The sequence below is a fragment of the Dasypus novemcinctus genome, chromosome Y (genome assembly GCF_030445035.2).
Source record: "Dasypus novemcinctus isolate mDasNov1 chromosome Y, mDasNov1.1.hap2, whole genome shotgun sequence".
Taxonomy (NCBI): Eukaryota; Metazoa; Chordata; class Mammalia; order Cingulata; family Dasypodidae; genus Dasypus; species Dasypus novemcinctus.
In genome coordinates this window covers 2,481,802-2,507,707 of record NC_092216.1, presented here as the reverse complement: position 1 = coordinate 2,507,707, position 25,906 = coordinate 2,481,802, and the positions used below count along the sequence as shown (strand labels likewise).

General features: G+C 49.5%; 1 long non-coding RNA gene across 3 annotated transcripts; it reads right to left on the bottom strand.

Annotated features, from left to right (window-relative positions):
- Window positions 1-1,792: 1,792 nt before the first annotated feature.
- On the bottom strand, window positions 1,793-24,074 carry LOC101421815 (uncharacterized). Of its 3 annotated transcripts, none has more exons than XR_009184354.2 (4): window positions 18,984-24,074; window positions 18,494-18,718; window positions 7,274-7,470; window positions 1,793-2,360 (listed from the first exon to the last, which is right to left on the bottom strand). It is a non-coding gene; the product is annotated as an uncharacterized lncRNA (long non-coding RNA). The 3 variants fall into 3 exon arrangements; XR_011648051.1 differs by lacking the exon at window positions 1,793-2,360 and having other exon boundaries at window positions 5,919-7,470; window positions 18,984-19,141; window positions 19,405-24,072; XR_188853.5 differs by lacking the exon at window positions 1,793-2,360 and having other exon boundaries at window positions 5,919-7,470; window positions 18,984-24,065.
- Between the last annotated feature and the right edge of the window lie 1,832 nt (window positions 24,075-25,906).

The following is a 25,906-nucleotide window of genomic DNA, read 5'->3' as shown; positions in this document are numbered from 1 at the left end:
GGCCCGCAACCTGCTTTCCCCGGCCTGCGGCCTGCTTTCTAGCATCTAATAACGTTTCTGCTTTTAACAGCTCCCCATACTTCTGCGGAGCTTCCTCCTGTCTCGACCTCACTCCTCTTCTCAGCCATCCAAAGCGTCCTTTCTTGTCCCCCGCCCCCCTCCTTTTTTCGCTTGAACCCCTACTGCATTGCAGATTGGGCCGCCCCATGTCGGCCCGCCCCATTAACATCGGCCTCTCTCGCACCCGTGAAGACTTTGGCCTTCTTATTGTCCTCGCCTACGTCTCCACCACTCCCGACGCTGCCGCCACCACCGTCGCTGGTGCCCTGACGCGACTTGTCCTCACCGCTGCGATCCTCCAGACCATCACACAGTCTGCCTCTACCGCTCTTCGCCGCCAAGAAGAGATCAACTACCTGTAACGCGCTGTCATCCTGGACTTTTAACAAGCAGATGGACCTTATAGCCACCGAGATCAACAAGAATTGGACATTGGCCACCCTTGCTTGCAACGGCAAGATACTGCCCCCCAAATTGTACATTTATCCCCGGCATACTCACCTCCCTCTTCAGCCCCGCTTCCCTCATTGCTTACTGCCTCTTGGGCCTCAGCTACTTGTTGCTGCTGCCATCCTGGTCCTTATTTGAAAAGAAGGGGGAAATGCGGTCACCCCTCGGGCTGAAGCGTGGTTTGCTGGCCTGGCGGGGGAGCGGCCGCGGTAGGCCAAGCCGCTGCCCCCATAATAGGGTGGCTGGTCGGACTCACCGCCACCCCTGAAGGGAGCTCGGCATGGGCGCAGAGTGCCCTCGGGTCTCCCCTTCTCGGCAGCCATGCTTCCGCGGCCACCCCTCCTCCCGGATGGCGCCACACGATGCCTTCTTTCTCCCTGCGCAGGCGCAGGGCAGAAAATTCCAGTCTGCCCTTTTCCCCTCCCCCGACAGCAGCAACAGCCAGGTGTGGGCGGAAAAATCCAGCCCGCCCTTTTCCCTTCCCCCGACAGCAGCAACAGCCAGGCGTGGGCGGGAAACTCAAGTCTGCCCTCCACCCCAGCAACAGCAGCCACCAATCCCTAAACCCTGCCCCTTCCCCCAGCAACAGCGACAGCCAATCCCTAACCACCACCCCTCCCCCGTCCAGTACCGCCCACTGACCTTTCGCCGGCAACCAATCAGAACAGGGTGTGGCTTCGACCAATCAGCCTTCCCCAGCCCCTATAAAACTGTTGCCTCTCCCTCAGTAAAGTGGACTTGCGTGTTTACCTTGTCTCCGCGGTGGTTCTTCTGCCGTGCGCCCTCCAGTCCTGAGAGCCCCCGACAAGGGCCTGGCCTCCCTTGTCCCCAGTTCGTCGCCTGCTTCTCCGGGCGACCCCTTCGTCGCCGGCTTCGCCGGGCGACCCCTTCGTCGCCGGCTTCGCCGGGCGACCCCGTCAGCCGAACCGCGCCACCCCTTGTGAGACCGATCCCTCGTCTGCTGCCGGACCGACCCCTCGTCCCAAGTGGGACCGACCCCTCGTCTCAAGCGGGACCGACCCCTCGTCCAGAGCTGGACCGACCCCTCGTCCGCAGCCAGACCCCACCTCTACCGACCGAGCAAGCCGCAGCAGGCTATGATGTGGACCATTGACTATGGGGTGCAGTGATGCTCAGAGATGAACTTACCAGGTGCAATGGATGTATCACGATGATGGGAGAGAGTGTTGCTGTGGGGGGAGTGGGGGGCGGGGGCGGTGGGGTTGAATGGGACCTCATATATATATTTTTTAATGTAATTAAAAAAAAATAAATATTAAAAAAAAATTTGAGAACCATTTTAATGGTTTAAACCATCATCCCCTGGTTTCTGTTACCTCGTTGAATAGACTCATGGCTGGGAGCACAATTTAACCTTGAGAAAGTCACTTCACTGACTGGGACTCTTCATCCGAGTCTTGCTTCCCAATCACTCTCTCTTTAGCTCTGGGGACCCAATTCTAATCCGGAATCCAAAGCCTCCCTGGGATTTAGGTGACAATTGAGTGGGTTTTGTACTTCTGCATGTTCCAACCAGGAGCAGTCCTTTAACAATACGTTATCAACTAACAAAAGTGCCTATAATTTTGATCATGATGGTGGTTTCCGGGACCCCCAAATAATAGGCCATGGCTGAATGGTTAAAACCAGTTTGCAAATCCAGCATTGTTCATAGACTTTTACCTTTCAGGTCTAATTTAAACTTAAAACAGATAATCTTCTTCATCACCAAGGCCTCTAATTCCAGCTGAGTTCTGAGTTTTGGGGGAAGCTGGACCCACCCAAGGCCATTCATTATCCAAGGTTTCTGCTCCCTGGAGTCTGATCTCATTCTTTTGGCTTCCAGCTTCCTAAAAAAAAACACATAGTCAACAATTTTACGTTCCCATAGAGGGCCTCGTATTATGAAATAAAGACAAATTAACACATTTCTTTCCTAGCATCTGCCCCTGTAAACAAGGGACTTTTTATTCATCCGGTCAATGAAAAGGCAAAAAAAGTTATGAATTTGCCACTGTAAACAAGGGACTTTTTATTCATCTGGTCAATGAAGAGGCAAAAAAAGTTATGAATTTTAACAGGAAAGAATTTATGGTTCCAACTGCAAAACATTTCCTATGGTTTTTGGCTTAAAACGTCTTCCTTCCTATGTTTTTTTGTTGCCTCTCTCTTTTTTTTTTTTCCTTTCCCTTTGCACACTCTCTTTACATTAAGCAAAACTGATATTTATATATAACAAAATATATTTCTCAGTTTTCTAAGAGTAACTTGTACCACTTTACCTTATCACAGATAGATAAGGAAAAGTATTTCCTACCGACAGGAAACACTGATAATAAATAAGTAAATGTCGAAAAAAAGAAACATTGATAGAAATTGTTTCACATTTTTAAGTGAAATTCCAATCCAATATAAAGCTTCACAGGTGTTAAATTCACTGAGAAGAAAGACTTTTCCCCAAATTCGTCTCCATAGTTTATTTGCTCTCTGTGAAGACAAACGTACTTCTGCCCTCTGTTAAGTGTTTTATTGACTTAAAACGTTTACTCTGATTCCATTTATTCCAGAAGGCCCTTGAGAAAGCTTTAGATTGTGATGGTTTCAGTTTGACTTTTTATTGACTTAATTATTTGGTAAAAATGTTATTAAAGTATATCATTCGCACGGGAGCATACATACACAAGTGTATAGGTAAAGTTGCAAACTGTTGGATGTTTTAAAATGTAGAAACACTATGAATCAAGATACAAAGTAAACATTTTGCACAGTCATCCACTTTCACTCGTTGAATGTATTCTTTTTTTCCTCCAAATTCTACTCAATTTATTCATTTTTTTAAAAAGATATTACATTAAAAAAAAAGATGAGGTCCCATTCACCCCCACCACCCCCACCCCACCACTCCCCCCACAGTAACACTCTCCCCCATCATCATGTCACATCCATTGCGTCTGGTGAGTACATCTCCGGGCATCGTTGCACCCCATGTCCCATGTTCCACACCATAGCCCACACTCTCCCACGTTCCATCCAGTGGGCCATGGGAGGACATACAACATCCAGCAATTGTCCCTGCAGCACCACCCAGGACAACTCCAAGTCCCGAGAATGCCTCCACATCTCTCCTCTTCCTCCCCTTTCCCGCACCATTCTTGACCTGACAGTACCCAAGGACAAAACCCCAGTTTAAGGAATTCTCTAGGACTTTTCCTGACTCCCAAGGCCAGCCTGTGCTTGCCATTACCTGACCCGGGAGGCTTCGTATTTACACGCTGACTCTTTCCCTGGCGCCCACATCTGCTTTCCGTACTTCCCCACATGCTCTCTGACTCGGGGGAAGACTTTTAGGGATGAACCAAGACATCTATTTTGAGTTGCCTGCGTCCTCCCCTCCAGCCCCGGGAATCTGAAAACGGGGCATCTTCAGAAATACTAGAGTTTAAGGTGGGGCCGTGCCAGATAGGAGCAAGCCCTCAACCTGTGGGCTGCTGTCCACATTAGCAGGGGGAAATGTGGACACCGAGGTGGGGCTGCACTCAACGGAGAAGAGGGTCAGGTGAAGACGCCGGCAGAGATTGGGGTGTGGCGACCACAGGCCAGGGGTGGCCGGTCAACGGCAGAAGCTGGATGGGGCCGGAAGGACCCTCCCCTACAGCTTTCTGAGAGAGCTCCTTGATTCTGGGGACCACAGTGGGGAAACCATCAATTCCTGCCAAGCTAAGCCACCCAGGTTGTGGGCTCGGTTATGGTGGTCCCAGGAGGCTAAGGCACCATGAGCATACTTTCTCGTTGAGCTCAGTCTCCTCTGCATCCTTCCAGCCCCCTACTGTGACTCTGCACCCTTCTGGGTCCCCGGTCTACAGCTCAAGGAACAACCTTCTGCTCGACAATCGTCCAACCCCAGGGGCCCTGCCTGTACCCCTTCCCCTATTCCATCCTTGGCCTCTTTGCCACGCTCTTGGCATCTTCTGTTTTCCTGCCAGGCACTGGCTGATAGACTTGTGCCTTCCCTAACCTGATGCCTTCTTCACTCTCCCTTAGCCCTGCCTTCTCCATGGCTTTCCTATGTATTCCTTAGTTTGTGAAGGTTTTGATGTCCCAGATATTTCCACAGCCACACTCATCTTGTGGCCCTGAAAACATCATCCTAGGGTCCACAGGATGGAGGAATAAAATATGGATTAGAGTGGACTTCCTGGTATTCTACTATAGAACTATTGTGACTCTAGCAATGGAAGAAACTGTATCACTGATGTGGAGACAGTGGCCACGGCAGCTGCTGAGGGCAGGGAGAGGGAAGAAGAGATGAGATGTGGGGGCATTTTCAGGACTTGGAGTTGTCCTCAATGATATAGCAGGGACAGATGCTGGATATTATATATCCTGCCATAACCCACTGAATTGACTGTGGGAGAGTGGAAACTACAATGTAAACTATAATCCATGTGGTGCAGCAGTGCTCCAAAATATACTCATCAAATGCAATGAATGTACCACAATGATGAAAGAAGTTGACGTGGGAAAAGTGGGGGGTGTCGGGAGTGGGACTTATGGGAATCTCCAATATTTTTTTAAGGTAACATTTTGTGTCATCTATGTATCTTCTAAAAATAAATAAAAAAGAACTAGTAGCTTCAAGTGACTCAAGGAAATGCAAGCACGTTTCTCCACTCCTCCTTGGAAATATCTGTGATGGAGCATGCAGACACTTTGACATAAATCTAAAAGGATGCATTAAGCCATCAGGATGGAGAACTGGGTGATATAAACATTAAGTTGTGGTTTTTTTTGAGTATTTCTTTCCAAACTTAGCATAAAGCTGACCTTCCATAAATACATCTTGAGTGATACATTTTAAATCTTCACTAATGCTTTGTACATAGAGGAAATGAGAGAAACATGCTGACTGAAAATGGATTGAACTGGTGAAACTTCATATGATCTTAGTCTAGAGGAAAGGAATATTCCAATGTTCATGTCCTGGCTCTGATACTGTACTACAGCTATATAAACTATCACCACTAGAGGAAGCTGGGGGAAGGATACGTGAGCGTTTGTACGGTTTTTGCAACTATTTGTGAGTCTATAATTCTTTCAAAATGAAAAGTTCACCAAATCACAGCTCATAAAACCCTCCTGAAAACAGTTTGGGAATGCAGTATGATTTGCCCCTCGTACTACATTTCAAACTATCAATTCCCTTAGGTTTTGTAAAATAACTGCGTGCAACCAAAAAGTACCCTGTCTTCAAAACTGAAGTGGATTTGGCACGATTCCCTGTGCAGGCGTGGTCATTTTATTGTGTTGAATAGTGAACTCCTTGGCCTTTCTGATGCTGTGTTTAGCCATTTGCTAGTCTCCGTAATGAGACTAGAAGTAGGTAATGCCTGTGTTAACACACACACACCTTGATTGAAATGCTATTTATTGGGAAACGGACTTGGCCCAGTGGTTAGGACGTCCGTCTACCACATGGGAGGTCCGCGGTTCAAACCCCGGGCCTCCTTGACGCGTGGAGCTGGCCCATGTACAGTGCTGATGTGCACAAGGAGTGCTGTGCCACGCAGGGGTGTCCCCTGTGTAGAGGAGCCCTGCGCGCAAGAAGTGTGCCCCGTAAGGAGAGCTGCCCAGCACGAAAAAAGCACAGCCTACCCAGGAATGGTGCCACACACACGGAGAGCTGACACAACAAGATGGCGCAACATAAAGAAACACAGATTCCCGGTGCTGCTGATAATGACAAAGGGGTCACAGAAGAAACACACAGCGAATGTACACAGACAGCAGACAACGGGGGAGGGGGGAGGAAGAGAAATAAAAATTTTTAAAAAAGATACATTTCTAAGATAAATAAATAAATAAATAAGTATCCATAAGAGCTCAAACACCTAAAACTATATTACAGCGACCACACCCTAGTACAGATAAACAAACAAACCCTATCCTTCTCAGTGGCGAGAAATGAAACACCATTAACTCTTAGAAAAAATGGGGCAGGGGAAATGGGTAGTGGAAAGTTAGGGAAGGAGAATTTCTTAAATGGGATATCTAAGTATAGAAAGGAGAGAAGGAAGAATGGAAACAGTGAAACCTGTTTGGAATGTTGAAAACTCTCCATTCGCTCTGTCAGCACTTTCCAGGGACACACCTGTAGTTGAGCAAGTGGGGTTGAGTGCTCACTGTAGCAGAGGAAGGTGCACAGGATGGAGAATGGGGTTCAGTAAGAGGGGCTAGGAAGGACTTATAGGATTAGAACTTGGCCGGGTGATTGGGGGGAATCCAAGAAAACAGGATTTTTTTTTTTTAGAATGGATCTGTTAGAAAGTGGGGGGGGCAATTCTGTGATTGGGTATCTCAATAAATCTGATCTATAGGGAATTTAGAGCTGTAGCTGAAATTGGTGAAGCAGCAGCAGTCACTCACGCTAGCCAGGAGAGGGAGCATTTGGTATTTTCTGAGCAGCTCAGTGTGTGTTTAGGAAAAGTTAGCAAGTGGCCCCTTTGTTTTCACTTCAACACAATTGCAGACTGGCCTCCTCGCACGGTGAGGTCCTGTGAGATTGTTTATGTCCCATGGGCGCACCCCAAGATCAAGCAGTGGGAGCACCCAGATGTCAGAGGGTGCATTGACTTGTTTCTTGATTAATTTGAACTTGCTATGATCCAAAACAATGGAAATCTCCTAACTGGGCACTCCCCAGTTTGTCATGCATTTTTACAACCACCTGTAGAGGTGGCCTCGTTGGTATCACTCATTAACTCACTTGACAGGTTTTCCTTCAGGTGGCTCAAAATGTGATCGACGGATGAGAATTACATGTTAAGGATTCTTCCCAGAAATGCAGACAGTAAAATTCCCCAGATCCAGCCCCCAAATCCATGGAGTCCTTAGGAGCATGTCTTCCACACGCCGCTCCAGAGAGCTTGGGGGTGGGAGAGGTAGACTTTCTGCAGAGCGTCCCTGTAAAGAGAAAAATGAAACGACTTATTTGAATGGGCCAGACAGAATGAAACCTTACATCTTTAACTTACTTAAAACCTTTATATATGAAATAGTGACACTAGGCTATTGGTGGGCCAACCTTTCAAATGCCATTCTGTCTAAAGCCATTGGCACAACACGTCCACGGTAGACCTTGAGGATCCGCCCTGTGTTTGAACCTCTGACAATCTTGAGTCTAAGCACTCTTCCTTTTCTTGTTTCTCTTTTATTTGCTCAGCAGAGGTGAGAGATAGAAGAAGGTCAGGTGGAAGGAGAGGAGCCAAGACCTCAAGGTGTGTGTGTGATTGTGTGTGTGTGTGTGAGAGAGTTTTCTCTTCCCACAGAACACTGGAGAAGCTGACATTTCTAACCTTTTGTGCCCAGCTGAAAACGACTTGTCATAAATCAGCAGCCCAAAGAAGTGTGTCTGTGGCCCATTCTGATGATAATCAGGAAAAGCAGAGCAGGGAGAAGAAAAGATCTGGGGGAGAAGCGGAGCTCTACCTGATGGAGGAGATTGTGTGGTTCAACTGCATCCACACGAGATTTCCAACAAAAGATACCCCAGAATTTCTGATTACACTTGTGGGCAACCCTAGTGGACTTCCTAAAAAAAAATCTGGTCTGCTCTTCAGTTGGAAGATCTTCCCACATTCCATGATTGCGCGTTCTGACCACGGTCATATGTGAAAAAAGAAGACTCCTCTTCTCTCCCTAGGGTGAGGGAAGCCACAGGGACCTCCATGGGATGTGGGAAGTCACAGCTTGGTCTGGGAAACAGAGACATGGGCTGAGCGAGGCCTCTCTCCCTCACAGGAGGACGCGAGCCAGGGCAGACCAAGACTGGGGATGGTCCAGTAGCTCCACGTAGAAAAACTACGCAGAGGGAAGGCACACCAAGTTTCCTTCTACTTGACCTAAACCAAGACGTCCTTCAAGCACCTGGTGTGGAATTTCTGCAACAGCTCTGACATCAAGAACCCTGTCCTACTGTCTGGGTGAGCATTGTAGGGAGACCACACGTGCCAATCGTGTGCTATCTCGCTGACCCGAGTGCGGGGACTGTGATGGGTGGAGCTGTGTCCCCTGCAGACGTGTTCGTGCCCCCACCGCTGGTCGTGTGGGTGAGAAACCAGTCATAAAACAGACCTCTGACAGAGTTAAAGGGAAGCCAAATGGAATCAGGGTAGGTCTTAATCCAATATGGCTGGAGTCCTAACGAGTAGAGGAAATCTGAACATAGGTCCCTGGACACTGAAGGAGACAAATGACCGTGCGACTGAGGCAGAGCGTCCCCAGAATGCTGCAGATGTAGAGCAAGCATGACCTGCCAACAACTTGAGGTTGGATGGCCAGCCTCTAAAACCATGAGACGATAAATCCCACTCGTTTAAGCCGACGAGTCTGTGGTTATTTGTTACAGCAGCCATGGCAAACTAAGACAGACGTGGCCTCGAGCAATCACTGAATGGACGTGGTACACAGAGACCCCAGCTTCTTGGTCCTCAGGTGGGATGACCCTGAGGCTGCAGGTGCTTCCGCGGGAGCTGGTTGGATAACACTTTGCCCTCCTGCCTCCCTCCCTCCCCCGTCTTGGCTCTTCCTGTGGCCACCACCCTCATAAACTCTTCTCACTTGAAGCCTCATCTCAGGGTCTGGTTCTGGGGGATGGAGAACTAAAGTGTGCATGGCTGCCAGAGTGGACAACAGATTCAAAGCAGCAATTGAAACAGTCTGACTCACAGAGACCTGTGAAATTGGTGCATGGACCACAGCGGTGCCTAGAAGTAAAAGAGATGGGCGGTCTATGGACTCCCTACTTGATCTGCACAAGCAGAAGCGCTCCAGCCCGAGTGAACAAACGTCTCACTTGAATTACAGAAACAAAGAGTCACGGCCCCCTTAATCAATTCCCAGACTTGAGACAGTTGTCAGATCCAGAGCCCCTGAAGGAAGAGAAGGCCGGGTCTCCTTGGGGAAGGATCCTGTGAAACTGCCCCCAAATTTATACTGTTAACCTTCCTCTCAGCTTTCCCCAAAGAGACATATGGCATTTTACCAGGGTAACTGTACTCTGGGGGAAAAGGAAATGATTACATGTTTCAGGGATTATTAGACACTGGCTCAGAAATGATATTAATTCCAGGAGACCCAAAACGTCACTGTGGCCCACTTGTCAGAGCAGGGGCTTATGAAGGTCAGGTGACTGATGGAATTTAAGCTTAGATCCGTCTCACAGTGGGTCCAGCAGGTCCCATTTTGTGGTTGCTTCCACAGTTCCAGAATGAGTCATTGCAACAGACATACTCAGACACCGGCAGAATCCTCACGTTGGTAGCTACTTTTAAAATTCCCAGGACGGGAAGCAGACTTGGCCCAGTGGTTAGGGCGTCCGTCTACCACATGGGAGGTCCGCGGTTCAAACCCCGGGCCTCCTTGACCCGTGTGGAGCTGGCCCATGCTGCCCTGCCACACAGGGGTGTCCCTGCGTAGGGGAGCCCCATGCACAAGGAGTGCCTCCCATAAGGAGAGCCGCCCAGCACAAAAGGAAGTGCAGCCTGCCCAGGAATGGCACTGTCCACACAGAGAGCTGACGCAGCAAGATGACGCAACAAGGAGAGACACAGAGTCCTGTGCCGCTGACAACAACAGAAGCAGATAAAGAAGAACACGCAGCAAATAGACACAGAGAACAGACGGGGGGGGGGGGGGGGGAAGGGTGGAATAAAATGTAAAAAAGGGCCCAGAGTGACTACAAATTTGTCCTGACAACAGCCCCTCTTTGCTAACGGTGGTCCTTGCTGTCAGGTGCCAAGGGAAAATGGGTAAGAAGGAAGTGAGCCAACTCAGTGTTTCTTCGTCCGTCTAATCTGCCTACCTCCCCACTGGGCAACGTGTAAACATCTTCCACATCCCTCGCTCTCACGCTCATCGGCCGGGGATGTCCCTTGCCTGATGGATCACCGAGTCCTCCAGCCCCAGCTCCAGAGCAAAAAGTTGCCATCCACTTGCAAATCTCCTTCCAGCAAGATTGTTCATGAATTAATTTCTGGGAAGCCTGCAGACCCCATGTGCAACCATGCTGACCAATTTAGCCCAGATAATAAACATTAGAGATAAATTATTCAGTAGGGTGTTTCCCATCTATAGACCACACACAGCCCTACTAAGGGGTCCCTTTAAACCTCACGTGCATTTCAGCGATCCCACGGCTTAGTAGACATAAATATTTATGTCTCTCCCAACAGGGGACTATAGGCACACGTGTTCTTTAGAAGATCCCGTGAATGAACGTCTTTTAGCGAGATGCTCACAACGGTTTGCCAACGAATGACTGCCGTTCCTTGTCATCCCTGCAAGTCCGGTGACAAGCACTCACCGTAAAAGAAGAACAAATTGGGACTCTGGGGAGTATATGGAAAGCTGAGATCAAGGCACGGATTTCCCTCAATGATTCCCATTCACAACGCCAACGAATAGGAACGTTGCCTCGCGTCCTTTCCTTCACGCTGCGTATGATTTCCCCACAAATCGAAGGAATGGGGGGCGGAAGACTGCAGCCCCTAGAAACGGGGAAGCGAGGACTTGCCCTCAGGCGGCGAGGGTCAGATTTACAGAGAGAGGAGGTGGCACCCGAGGAAGGTGTGCGAAAGCGGCATGCGTTGTGACCTCACTTGGCGGACAAGGAAGTAAAGGTGAAAAGAAAGTTACAGGAAAATACTCATGCTCTTCTTACAAGCCGAACAAAAGCAAGCACGTGGAGTCCAAACTCTGTAAGAAACACGAGAGTCAGGAATTCTCGGGATGTGTGGGAAACTACCCTCAAGAAGTCGTGTTCAGGAACACGGCAAGTGCCAACTAAATTCCACAAAGGGTGAGCATAGCTGGGGACTCCAGACAAGCAGAGGGAAGGGATCTTCTGATTACATTATCTAAGGAAGGTAACTTTCTTTTCAGCAGGACGCGTCTCTTCCAGTGTAGGTAAGCACTAAGCCAACAAGTCAGGGCCCTGAAATAAATCGTGGATGGGGGCCCTTTCCAGAGTTGGAGACTTCTTAAAGGCTGGATGAAGCTTCCTGGAAGGCTACAACGCAAGGACTTTTCTTAGCCCCAGAAAGACATTCTTTTTTTTTTGTTTGTTTCATTTTTTTCTTTTTGTGTGTGTCTGTTTCTTTTTCATTTTTTTCATTGTTTTATTTTGTTCTTTTAAATTTTTTTTTTTTTTTGAAGACATCCTAACCAGAGGTCAGAAGTGTCCTTTCACGTTCACTGCTGGTCAGAAGATGGGATCTAAAAAGGCAAGAGAACCAAGTGCAACGAACGTCTCATGATGATGGAGGAGGTTGTTATGGGGGGGAAGGAGTGGGGGGAGTGGGCGGGGGGTATATGGGGACCTCATTTTTTTTTAATGTAACATTAAAAAAATAAAAATTAAAAGGCAAGAACACACAAACAATTGGGGAGGGGGGCGGCTGGTGCCAACTCTTGGAGAATGAGTAGAAATACCATGAGAAGAAATACCAAGATGCCCAACAGTTCCACTGAGCCAGCTTCCAACAACGTAGGTCCATGACCCAGGTATGAGTTCCCTGAGGCTGCTATAACCAGTACTCCAAACAGAGCGTCTTAAAACGACACAGCTTTGTGTTCTCACAGTGCTGGAAGCCAGACGTCCGAAACCAGGATGTCAGCAGGGTAGCTTCCCTCTGGAGGCTCTTGGGGAACATTGCTCTTTGCCTCTTCTTGCTTCCTCTTGCTGCTTCTTGCAGCTCACGCCCCCCCGTCTGCTCTGTCTTCGCACAGCCTTCTCTGGTGGGGGGGAGGGTTATCTCTCAAATCTCACTCTGTGACGACACCGGACCCACCTGGAAATTTCAGGATCAACCCCCCATCTCAAGCTCCTCAACTGAATCCCATCTTTTGCCATGGAAGATAAATCTCACAGATTCCAAAGTTAAGACACAGACATACCCTTTTTTTTTTGTTTTGAGGGTGGCATTGTCCACCCCACAACTCCTTTTCAACATGGAGGAGAAATAAAACCTGTTAGTAATTTTTTTTTCATTCTTTCTCACCTGAACAGTAACGACAGTTACCGTTTACAGAATGCTTATTTTATGCAACAGGTACTGAGCTGTTTACATGTTCTGATTTAATTTTGACTACAATCCTGCAAAATAGGTCCTGTTATCCCCATTTTATGAGTACAAGAAACAAGGTCTGGGACATTGGAGGGAACTGCTCAGGACACAGCCTTGAAATCAAATTTGGGTTATGATTCCAAAGCCCCCGAATTTAATTGTTCTCCAATTCCACTGCCCTCCCCTAGGATTCATTGTACATTTACAGCAATCTTGGAATGCCCAACTCTAGGACTGATCTTAAAGACCATGAAGAAACTGAATTGATGGCTATAATATTCTTATTAATTATCTTCAGCAATCCCTATGACTGCATTCTAAATGCCACTTTAAAATCATAATTGTATCACCCAATTTATGATCTTTCAAACACCACCAAGTAGCTTCTCTCCACTCCCTGCAGGAAAACACTTATTGAAAAAGAAATGATCAGTTATATTAAATTCATCACATCAGCAACGCTCTGGAAACGTAAGCTCTCCCTTCAGGCTAGACCCAGTTTCGAGATCTTCATGCCGTGAACGATTTCGACCATTCTGCTGTAATTAAAACCCAGCTTAATTTTCCTCACAGAGTGGAGTACACCATATAAATAGCACTGAGGGGTGAGTTATCCTGGAGCTCGTTTAGGAGAGAAATGGACAGGGCAGCTGTTTCTCCCTTCTTGGCAGTCTTGGAGGGTTACGGGGAGCTAAGACCCAGCAAGGTTGGGAACGCATTTGGGGTTTTGATATGGACACCAGTCCACTCGTGTCAAAACAGAGAATGAAGGGGAGAGCCTTGATGCTACTGTTGGAAACTGGCAAAGGGCAAGGTGTGGGAATAATCTGATCATTGCCCAATGCTGGCTCAGGAGACAGCTCTGGTCCCATTTCCACACCTCCTCTTCCCAGACATTGGGCTTCTGTGATGGTTAGGCTAGTGTGTCAACACAGCCAGGTCATTGTGTCCAGTTGGTCGGTCAAGCAAGCACTGGGCTAACTGTGTACTACAAGGGCCTTTATGGACTTAAGTTACCATTGACTTGACTGCAGTGGTAAATCATACATAGCTGGTTGTAATTACATCAATTGGGGAGATTGCCATCAGCAAGAGTGCCGCTTAACCCAATCAGTTGAATGCTTTCAAAGAGGAAGTGATTCCAGCATTGAGAGAGAACTTCCCAGCTCGTCTTTGGACACCCAACATCCCAGAACTCATCAAGAACCTTCATTGGACTTTCATGGAAGCCCCTGGTTGCACCTGCCTGTGGAACCTGGACTTGTGCATCCCCGCAGCTGCGTGAGAAACTTACAGAACCACATACTATTGACAGATATCTCTTGTTGATTCTGTTTCCCTAGAGAATCCTGACTCATACAGCTTCTTACCTGCACAAGAGGGTCACCTAAAAGATCTCAAGCTCCTTCCAGGAGGGCCCTTGATTCTGCTTCCTTTAGACTCTCCTCACCCTCCAGCGCTGGACACAGGGTGTCCTTTTTAATTGTCACATCTCCCATGTGGCATGAAGGAGTCTCGAGGCCATGGACCCAGCCAGGGCTGTCATCAACTATTGGATTTGCCAACGTTCTCCTACACAGCGAGACACATTGACCTGGAGGTACGGCTTGCTTTAAAGTCTACTTGTGATGCATAAAACCCAAGCTTATCATAGAACCTGAGGAAAGAGCCTGCAGACCCAAAAGCTCAGAGCTTCCATTATTTTGATCAACTAGCAATTGAGTCTGTTTCTGTATCGAATGCCAACTCAACTCCAGATATTGAGATGGACCCCTCTGCTATACTTCCCACGGCGGGGTCGGGCGGGCATCACCTGGATCGACTCAGGTACATGGAAACCACCACAGATTTGTGCTGTTTTTAAACAGCTTTACTGAAATATAATTTGGATACAGTGAAATTTACCCAACTTGGAGCATTCAGTTCAGTGGCATTGAGTACAGTTCACCATGTTGTACAGCCGTCGACACTTTCAAGTGCCAGAATGTTTTCATTCCTCTAGAAGGAAAACCCTGTACCTGTACCCATTAGCTACCCCTTTTCTCATCTCCCCACCCCCTGACATCCACAAATCTGCTTTCCCTCTCCATGGATTTTCCTATTCAGGACATTTCACATCAAGAGAGCCATACACTGTCTGCCCTTTCTCTGCCTGCCTTCTTTCCCACAGCGTAACGCCTTAAGATTCATCCTTATTGTCACATGTATCAGAATGCCATTCCCTTGTGGCTGAAAAATATTCCATTGTATGGATACACCGCATTGTCTTTTTCCATCCACCAGTTCGTGGACCTTTGGGCTGTTTTCACTTTCTTTGGCTGTGATGAATCATGCAGCTATGAACATTTCTATACATGTTTCCGAGATGTTTTCATTTCCTTTGGGAATTGCTGGGACTCATGGTAACTCTACGTTTAATCTTCAGAGGAACTACCTTCGTGCTATACATCTTCGTTGTTTTTACTTCAACTTGAACGGATGTACGTCTGACTCCGAGACTCCACCCCACTGGGAAAAGTAATCTCGGCCAGCGCTGTGCTTCCTGCTCCTCCCCAGAGTCCCATAAGAATTTGGGTCATGCTCCAGTTTCAGGCAAACTGGTCCACGGTGGCGCCCAGCCCCCCCCTCCCCTCCCCAGCATCCTATGATATCCTGAAGATGCAACAATTTCAGCCGAAGCTGAGATCCCAGGAGCCTGGAGGCACTGGCCTCCCCGAGCAAGTGTGGCAGGGCCAGCCGGTGGGCACCAAAATTCCTGAGCCCCCTTCCCTCGTGCCGAGCTGTCCATGCCCAGCCTCTGGTGAAGCACATCTCTGTTCCTGCCGATGGAAGTGAGCAGAGACCAGGTGTTGAGCTTTTGGCTCGGTGTCTGCTGTGGATCAAGACGGTTCTGCAGCCCCCAAGCACGACGTAACCATGAGCCCATGGAATCCTGGGTCACCAGGGGTCTCCAGATGACAAGTGGCCCAAAGCTGCCCCAACGTCCTGGAGCCCCAACACCCGGCACTTAAATTAATGAAGAGCATAAGAAGACCCTGAAATTCTGGGACTCATTGGGCTAATGTATTGGGTCTAAATTTACATGGGCTAATATAGTTTTAAGCATGAAGCATTTCCCTTGGATGGCGTGTGCTTCTTGGGTCTGGAGAAAAATAACCTCCATTGATTTCTCCTCTCCTCTCCTCTCTCCTCTCTCCCCCCATCTTTGCTGTCTCTCTCTGTGCATCTCTCTCTCCCTCTCTTCCCACCCGTCTCTCTCTCTCTCTCTCCTTCCCTTCTTCCCTCTCTCTCCCTCTCCCCCAGAGACCACTACCCTTTTAGGATATGCAGCCCATCTTCAAATAATTTACTCAATTCTCAAAGCTGCAACCCTGCAAACTTTCCACGAGCCAGCAACCTCGAAACCCCTAAATCCCTCCTAAATGTAATGAGCTCATCCCTCTTTGCATTCTTCTCAGACCCAAAGGCGGACAACAGAGCAGAGCAGCGGACCTGCGGGCAAACCCTCAAGGCTTCCCCGGGGTGGGTGAAACCCGACTGGGCAGGCAGCCCGTGACCCTCGTGGCCGGCAGGTGGCGATCGCGGCTAAGCAGAAAGAATGGAGGCGCCCAGGAAACAGGACGCTCCCATCAAGACCAGTGGCCACACCTGGGGCAGAATCTCAACCAGCGTGCTAGTGGCCTCACCTGGAGGAGAAAGTCAAGCTGAGAGCCGGTGGCCACACCTGGAGGAGAACGTCAAACTGAGAGCCAGTGGCCACACCTGAAGGAGAACATCAAGATCTGAGCCAGTGGCCACATCTAGAGGAGAACTTTAAACTCAGAGCCAGTAGCTGGACTTGGAGAATTTCAAGCTGAGAGCCGGTGGCCACACCTGGAAGAGAACTTCAAGCTGAGAGCCGGTAGCCACACATGGAAGAGAACTTCAAGCTGAGAGCCGGTGGCCACACATGGAAGAGAACTTCAAGCTGAGAGCCAGTGGCCACGCCTGGAGGAGAACATCAAGATGCGAGCCAGTGGTCACATCTGGAGGAGAACTTGAAACTCAGAGCCAGTAGCTGGACTTGGAGAATTTCAAGCTGAGAGCTAGTGGCCACACCTGGAGGAGAACTTTAAGATGAGAGCCAGTGGCCACACCTGAAGGAGAACATCAAGTTGAGAGCCAGTGGCCACACCTAGAGGAGAACATCAAGATGAGAGCCAGTGGCCACACCTGGAGGAGAACGTCAAGCTGAGAGCCAGTGGCCACACCTAGAGGAAAACATCAAGATGAGAGCCAGTGGCCACACCTGGAGGAGAACGTCAAGCTGAGAGCCAGTGGACACACCTAGAGGAGAACATCAAGATGAGAGCCAGTGGCCACACCTGGAGGGGAACTTCAAGCTGAGAGCCAGTGGCCACATCTGGAGAACTTCAAACTCAGAGTCAGTGGCTGGACTTGGAGAACTTCAAGTCAAGAGCCAGTGGCCACACCTGGAGGAGAACTTCAAGCTGAGAGCCAGTGGCCACATCTGGAGAACTTCAAACTGATCACTGAGTCATGTCCAAACATGCACAGCATGATCCACAAAAGCATCTGTACAGGGTCTCCCTCATTCCCAAAGGAAACAAAGCTATGATATTACAAACCAGCCAGACAAAACCACCGCAAGACAGGATTATAAACACTCCAAGGGTAATTTAAGATGAATTGCTTGAGAATATAAATAACAGAGGAAATGAAGCACTTTGAGAAAACAAGGCACTCCCTTCCTCCCCCAAATGAGCACCAAAATATGACATTATACTTGTCAAGACAGGATTTGTATAAAAACGGGAGAAGCTTAAAAATCATATTTACGTTGATCCATTTTTCTTTTTCTTTCTTATCTTTTACTGATACTTTAGAAAGACATATAGATTATGAATCGATATAATTTTGGGTAATGAAAAGATCTGCGACACTTTTGCAACACATCCTTTTCTAAAGTATTTTTAAGATCCTGTTAAATGTTTTTTTAATTAGAGAAGCCGGGAGTTTACAAAGCAATCCTGCATTCCCATTCAACTTTCCACCACCCATAACTTGCATGGTTATGGAACATTTGTTATAACTGATAAAAGAACATCCAAATATTACTACCAACTACAGTCCATAACTTCCATTAGGTGCATTTTCCTCATAAACCACCCTATTATTAACACCATGTATTACCATTTCTTATACCTTTTTAGAAATAGACCATACTTATGTTTTAAAGCTAAATTATCTCTGCGATATGCCCCCCAAATGCCTGGGCTCAAATTTCACAGATGACTTGGTCTCACTGACCCCAGCTATCTCATTTGAAAAATAGTCAGGGAAGCAGACTTGGCCCAGCGGATAGGGCGTCCACCTACCACATGGGAGGTCCGCGGTTCAAACCCCGGACTTGACCTGTGTGCAGCTGGCCCATGCGCAGCGCTGATGTGTGCAAGGAGTGCCCTGCCACGCAGGGGTGTCCCCCATGTAGGGGAGCCCCACACGCAAGGAGTGCGCCCCATAAGGAGAGCTTCCCAGCGTGAAAGAAAGTGCAGCCTGCCCATGAATGGCGCCGCACAAAAAAAAAAGAAAGAAAGAAAGAAAGAAAAGAAAAATAGTCCTTACTCCAGAAGTACTGGTTCTACGTAAAACACTTCACTAGGAAACATCACGCAAGAGTTCGTGATTACTATTGTCTTGTCTTTACCCAAACATTTCCCTGGGCCCATATTTCCTTCTCTTTGTCTCTCCCACCCCAACTTGCATTCAAGCCGATGTCAAGGAGGAGGCCGACATCAGGGGGTTTGATTTTTACAAATAACAGGAAAGGCATGCTCATTGTCCAATGGACAAAAACGCACCTTCCTCTCTGCAGAAGAAGAGCCAAGAGGAGCCAGTCGAGAAAGCAGGCATCTTTTACTTCACTTTTCCACCTCAGCATTTTTGGACAAGCTGGGCAAGGACGACACGACGTTCTGTTTTTGCAAGATTTTTCCTCATTTTCGGTGTGTTGGCGGAGCATCTTGAGTATTCGTTGTAGAAGGATTCCTCTGGACTTTAGAGACTTCCACTCCTTCTTCCTACGACTTAGAAAGGAGTTATCAATTTTTCATCAGACCCCCACTCTGTGTGAAGTGATATAATCATCCCAAATCCACACACACACCGTCAACATACAAAGGAACTCCTACAAATCTGGGTTGAACTCAGTCCTCGATGTTGCACAAATGAAAAGCATTTCAGATGTTAATTGAGAAGCTAGAATTGGGTCCCCGTTATAACAAATTCCACATTCTGTAACTAATAGCCCAGTCAATGAAACATGATTGTTAAATATCCTTGCTCTAATACCTGAGCATCCAACTCTAGTGCGTGTTCCAGTGGGTGACCTGATGACGATGGTTTCAATCGTTTTAGACAAATCACCCAAAATATTTTCTAGATGCCAAAAGTTGTATGAAGAAATCTGGGACAGTAATCCATCGTTTTCAAAGTGGAAAGGAATTCCACTTTCCAGACATGGAGACAGGGAGAAATGTTAACTGAGGTGAGAATTTAAAGAATCTGCCATTTCTTAAAAGCAACCGACAGTCATGAATAAAAGCTCCAGTCACCAGTTGGCAAATAGAAGTTGGCTCAACTTCACAACTTTAAAATCTAAATGAGACATGCAAGAACCAATGAACGCTTTCGTTCATCTTCCCTCCATTGCTGATTTCCTTTTTACCCCCATCAACCAAGTAAACATGAAAACCAAGTTGGAAATAAATACCAGAGCAGACATCTAGACTCTATTTAGTTGTCCTGGGGCCAGCATCACGGAAATAACACCACATGAGTTTGTCCACATCTGTTTAGGCCTTTTCAGGACCTCGAAGCTACAGTCGACTGCTCGCTTCTCTGTTATTTTGAAAATAAAGGTTCCTTTTCCGGTAGTTGAGTCTCTAACCCATATTTGCAGGAATAAAACAGAAAAAAAAAAAAGACATGTACTCAAGCCTGAACTTGCCATTAGCTCTCCTAACGCAATGCTACGTTTCAAACGGATGGTTTAATGAATGCATTTTTGGAACAAAGCAGTTGTCCCAAGAACAGGAGGGACATTTCCTTGTCCTGCTCTCAGAGGCAGATGCACTACATCTACTTCCTTTGAAACGGAAATCCTACTGGTGTTAGTTCTTCCATTCATAGGTGAAAATGTGATAAATTTAAAATGCTAGTTTAAATTTATAAATAACTTCTATATAAAATCTTAGCTGTTTTCTATTGTTCTGTCCCATATCACTTTGAAATAATTTGAATGGATAATGAAAAGGGGTATCCTAAGGATAAAAAAGCAAAGATAGAAATGTGAAATAAGTTAAGATACTATGTGAACCTTAAGGTCACATCCTGCTACTATGGAAACGTTGGTTTTCACTCACTGGATTTTATTTGTTTTTATCACTCTTTATTTTTGTATAAGTCAGCAAAATTTGTTTTGCCTAAATTAACCTTTAGACAGCCTAACTAATTTAAAAATAACTAAAAACACAAAAATCTACTAAGAAGGAAAATAACCATCATTTCAACGCCCCCCGCCCTCAATTCCTACACATAAAAACATCTTAAATACATGCTGACCATCCACCAGATGCAGAGCACAAACTGGTGATCCATGGATCAAGTTCTATGAAAATGAATTTTGGGAGCCAGTTATCCAAGCTAGAACAATGCTGAATGTTGTGTGGCCAAATAAACAGATCAGGAGACAAGCTCACCTGTTCTGCTCTTCTCTGGGGGAGTCAAGCATCAAAGAGAATTTAGGTACTTCAAGCCTAGAAGGTAGTCTCATTATAATACAAATACATTTTCATGTCTAAAGCAATGCAGAGGAAAAAGCAATTATGATTTGATTGTTTTAGGCAATGTGAGTCAAGCCAGAGGAAGACACTGTCCAAAAACTCTCAGAATAGATGCTCAATCTTCCATATAGAATGCTGGACCTCTCCCAGATTTCTCCAGGGATACCCTGACAACTTGCACTATGTTCAGGAAAACACGTGTTTCTTCACTACACTTACCTTGAGATAATCTCCTGCTCACCTGAGATCCATACCAAACTTGGCTTGGCTCTTGGCCAGTTCTCGGGGAGCCAGACACTGGCTGGACAATTGGAGACGAGAGAATCCTTTCGAAGGCTTCCTAATCACCCAGGAGACTTTGGTCCTTGAAGGACCTCCCCAGCCTTCATCTGCCTGCCCCAAGACCCTTGGATCTTGTTAGTGAGGGTCAGAATGAAAGCAAATGTTTTGTGCTCAGCTCATCTTTTCCTTGTAGATGTTCTTCTTTTTGGTCACATTACCTCATCAAGAAAATTTGTTTTTCCATTCCACCCAAACTACAGTGAATAAGCCAACTCCCGTTAGCCCCTTGTTTCTGTATCCGCCTCATCATCACAGCAGTGTTCTTCAAACATTTTTGACGTATGTCTTACCTCCCAAGCCAGCACACAACTGAAATGGAAACTTCATAAAACAACACTTAGCCTTATTCTATATAGGGTCTTCTGGTATTCTCAACTCCATGGAATTTTTAAAAATGTTCATTGGAGTCGCTGAACTGATTTTACAGTCATCTAAGTGGTTGTGACTGGAGTTGGAAAAACACTGCCAAAGCAGGAACGGCACATCGAGTTATCTACACTCACTTTCTGAAGTTCAAATTACCTTGCAGAGTCTGACTGGGACTTTCTGATTGCTTTGTATATACAAGGAATAAAGTCTTGGGTCAATGAAATTAATGAAGGAAGATACATGGGTTAAAAGGGGGAAGCCGTAATGTCTCACAGTGGGTCCAACCATAGCAGGACACACCTTTATCCTGAACACAAATCAGAACGACGCAATCTGCAAATCAGAGCCACGCAATCTGCAAATCGGAACCACACGATCTTGGGTCATACACGGAAAGAGGATTTAGGAACTCACGAGTTTTGATTTAGAAACCAACCATTTATCTGACTCTGACATAGTCCAATCTAAGTCGTCTTCCAGTAGTACTCAGTTCAAAAAGTAACGTAGGGCCTAGAAAATGGCATGTATGTGCCTGTGTGATAAATCGTAATGAACTTTATGCAGGTGGAATGAGAAAGAGTTGCTAAGTAGAAGCCTCTTGAGGGAGCGGGGGTCACAGATTGGACCCTGGGTGGGGAAGGAGAAGCAGGATGAATCTGAGGGTAAAAGGGACAGGGGCAGATTATGAGTTTTTTGGAGGAAGGGAGAATCAACAGTCACTTCTTCTCCCTTCCACCGTTTACATTATCATCTTTCCTAAGGATAACTCCAGAAATTCTATCAAATTAAACACATGCACTGCACCGAACAGGTACCAACCAACCGGAAGACACAAAAGCTTATGATCGTGATTTTGAAAATGCTAAATGGCTTGATTTCACCTTCCCACCTTAAAAATCAATTGACATCTGATGGGGAAGGAATCCTGGTGCATTTCCTCTCATACCTACCTGTATTTCCACACCCTGGCATTTTCTTTCTTTCTTTCTTTCTCGGGACTCCATTGTGGTTTGTCTAATAGATTTTGGACACAACATTAAGTGTGGCAGAAAATTGCCCAAAGCTTTGCCTCTTCTCCCCATCATATGTCTGAGGAGGAGAAACTCTGCATGTGTATGTTTGGGGAGGGGGGTGCGGTGAGAAATGTATAAATTAAATCATCTTCTTTCTTTCAGCTAGGGAAGAACTGGAGGCTGGGAATTCAGGTCCATGTTAGAATTAGAAGCGGAAGCCCTAGAAAAACGCAGTATCCTTGCTCATCAGCTGCTTCCCCCTGGGTGACCACGACAGTTCACTGAGAGGATATATCTCCTTGGCGTCTATCCCCAGAGGCAATGAGCTGTCCCCTGCCTGCAAGTCCTCACAGCTGAGTCATCCCACCTGCAAAGGGCTTCCCCTCAGCCCCTACCCCTTTGGCAGACTGCAGACTCACGGAAAACTCATCACGGTGGCCCTTCTGGGGTCACCAGAGATGTGCGGTTCCCTCTTTGTTCCCAACAGAGATTTCCCTCAATCTCGCCTGTGCCATCCCTTGAATGGAAGCATCGGGCGGGGAAACCGGGGCCAATTCAATGCCCATCTCCTTTCTCCGTGCAAGACCTGTGCCTTCCCCTGATACTCTGTCATCTGGGCTCTCTGCCTCCAAACCGGCTGAGGCACGCAGAGGGCACGCCGTTTCTCGCTAGTTCAGGTCGTGTCTCCTGCTGGCTCTCAAGATCTGGGCACCTGGTCCCTAGGAGGCCAGGGTCTCCGACAAAGCCTGGAATCTCTGGCCTTCCAGGGGCCTGGGGGCAGTGGCTGCTTCTCTTATGCATGCCCACGCCACCTTCCCACGGGGGGGGGGACTTGGGTGGGCATTTTTGGACCAGCACGAGGGGCCACGAGTGATGGAGACAGGTCCCAACCTGGCCCCTCTGCCTGCTGCCCTCAGTGGGGTTGTCGGTTCCTGCACGCCGTGATTTCACAGCCCAGGGCCCCCCCACACTCAACCCCCCCGGGTCCCACAACTCCAATTGGCTCCATCTGTTAAAGAGTATCCTGTGACTATTCCGCTGGTGGACACAACCTCCTTTCCGCATTCCTGCAGGAGGTTGTCCTGGTGCCGTAAGCTTCACTGCCTGCATGCACCTTGAAAACAGTGCAGCCGGCAGAAAAGGGGGGAGGGGGCGCAGTGCCCCCCCCCCCCACTCGCACGGCCCAGCCCTGGAGAGGTGGACGGCACATGTGAGCGGCCGGTCTTCCTGAGATGCAGGAGAGAGCCCTGGGAGGTCTGCCTCTCGGGGCCCTTGCTCGCCTCCCGGCAGACTGGCGAGCGCACCCCCTGTTACGTAAGCTCTGATTCCGAGCACGGGTTTGAGCCTTCCCTCTGCCTTCTGCAGCATCCTCTCCCTGCCCGGTGCGAGCCGTGCGTTGGGGGCAATCCCAGTTTCCTCCCCTCTTCCATTGCATCCGCAGGGAGAGAGGGAGAAGAGCGGGCCTCTCTCAACAAGCAGTGCCCCCTCCACCTCTGAGGTTACATCGCAGCTCTCCGGGGGCGGCCCCAGGGTGGTGGGGGGACACGAAGGGAAAAGAAAGAGGGCCACCCAAGAGGCAAGGAAGGGGGTGGCCCCGGAGTCCGGGAATTCACAGAATTCAGGCGATGCCAGAGAAGGATTGAGGAGAAGGTGGGAGGGGAGAAAGGAGAGGGGCGCGGGGCGGGCGACAGGGCTTCCTCTCCTCGCGGTCTGCGGCGGGAGCCCCCCTCCCGCGCCGCAGCGCACCCTCGCTCCTGCGCACCGGCTCGTCCGGCCGCCCCCGCGCCCCCCGCCGGCCCGCGGACGGCTGCGCGCCGCGCCCCGCGGGAACCGCGCTGCCAACCTGTCACCGCGCGGCCCCCGTCTCGCCGCCTCCCAAGTTTGTCGGGACTTGCCCGTCGCGCCACCTCCTCCCGCTCCGCTGGCTCGCGGCCCCCCCCCCCCTTCGCCCATGGCCGCCTCCCCCGCGCGCCCGCCGCCCGCGCCCCTCGCGCCGCGCGCCCAGCCCCGCGGCCGCCGGGCCCGGTGAGCGCTCTCGGCTGCCGGCCCCGGGGAGCGGGAGGAGCGCGCCCGCCGCCCCAGCAGCAGCCCCCGGCGCCGCCGACGCGGCCCGCCTCTGGCACGGAGCGCTGCGGATGCGGCGCGGGGCCGGCGCGGGGCTCCGGGCGCGCTCGGGGGTCGTGAGCGCCGCGCCCCGCGCCCCCGCGCGCCCCCCGCCCTCCCCGCCGGGGCGATGCAGTCGCTCATCTCGCCGGTCACGAAGGCGATCCTGGTGGCCCTCTTCATCTTCGCCATCCTGCTCATCCTCTACGTGATCCTCTGGTACATCTGCCGAGATGTGGACTGCGACCACGGGATCTGAGCAGCGCGGCCCTCGCGAGCGGCGGCGGCGGCGGCTCTGAGCGCGCCCCCACCCCGAGGGGTGCGGCGCCGGGCATGGGGGCTGGGCGGCCCGGCGGGGGGCCCGGCGCCCGCGCCCTGCGCCCCGGGCCCCGCCGCTTGCCCGCCACCTGCTCTTGACCTTCAGAAGCCGACCGGGGCGAGTGGGTGAGTGCAGACCTGCGGGGCGGAAGGGCGGGGGCGCCCCAACTTCGGGGAGGGCGCTGGACGCGCGGTGGGACTGTTCCCCGGGCGGGCGCTGCGCCCCGGTCTCTCCTTGGGGATGGAGAGGGAGCAGCGAGTGAGTGTGCAGGGGACTGGGCCGCAGGTGCCCCCTCCAGTCCCGTCCCACCGGGCGCTCGGGCTCGAGGTCGGGACTCACTTCTGCGCCCGGCCACCTCGCCGCCCGCCGGGCCGAGCAGGACGCGCGGGTTGAGGTTGGCGAGCTCCCGGAGCCGCCGCTTGCGCGCGCAGCGCGCGGTCTCCAGGGCTCTGCCCCGCGGGCGCCGGGACACGGCGTCTCCGCCCCCCTCCCCCGCCAACCCCCAGGGGTGGGCTCGCAGCCGGAAAGATGAGCCCGGTACCCTGCGGCCATCCTCGGTAAAGGGTCTTCTCTAGGTAGCAACCCCCAAAACAATAGTGGAAACAGGTAGGAAGGCTGCGGAGCCCTGGCACCACAAGCCGCCCCGGGGTGGTGGGGGGAGAGCAAATGCCTGGAAAAGGGGGCTTCCTTCCAGGTCCCGCGCCACTGTTCCTTAGAAGATGGATAACACGACCGAGAAAGGGGATTTTTTTCACCACCGCCAAGTGTGCCGGTCAAGTTTGGGAAGGCGAAGCATTGGGGTCTTAAATGAAGGTGCATCTCGTTAGCAAAAAAAAATATGCCTTCCTCTGGAAAAAGAAAAAAAAAAGAACCTGTGAGGAAAAACACCCAGCTGAAATAGGCTGCCAATTTATGCATCCGCAGATTGCCGGTCTTTGCTTGGTAATCAGGACGAGGCGGCGAGTGCAACCTCTGGACTGTGAGGTGGTGACTCGCCTGAGGGCTTGCAAAGCTCTGGTGTACGCGGGCGTGTGTCCTTGTTATTTCGCTCAGAGCAACAGTGTCTGGCATTCTGAGGGTTAAGCGAGCGGGGGAAAAGTCAGGCTGCCTGTCCCAGGAAGGTTTGGAAATCCAAGGGGACGGAGAAGGTCTGATCTGAGATGATTTCAGGGTGTGTGTGTGTGTTTTTCTTTCTAGTTAAAATATGTGCTGAGACAGTGAAGTGATTCTTCAGCGTCTAAGGGTCCCTCACCCTCTCCCCTCCCCAGCCCACGTGTGAGGAGA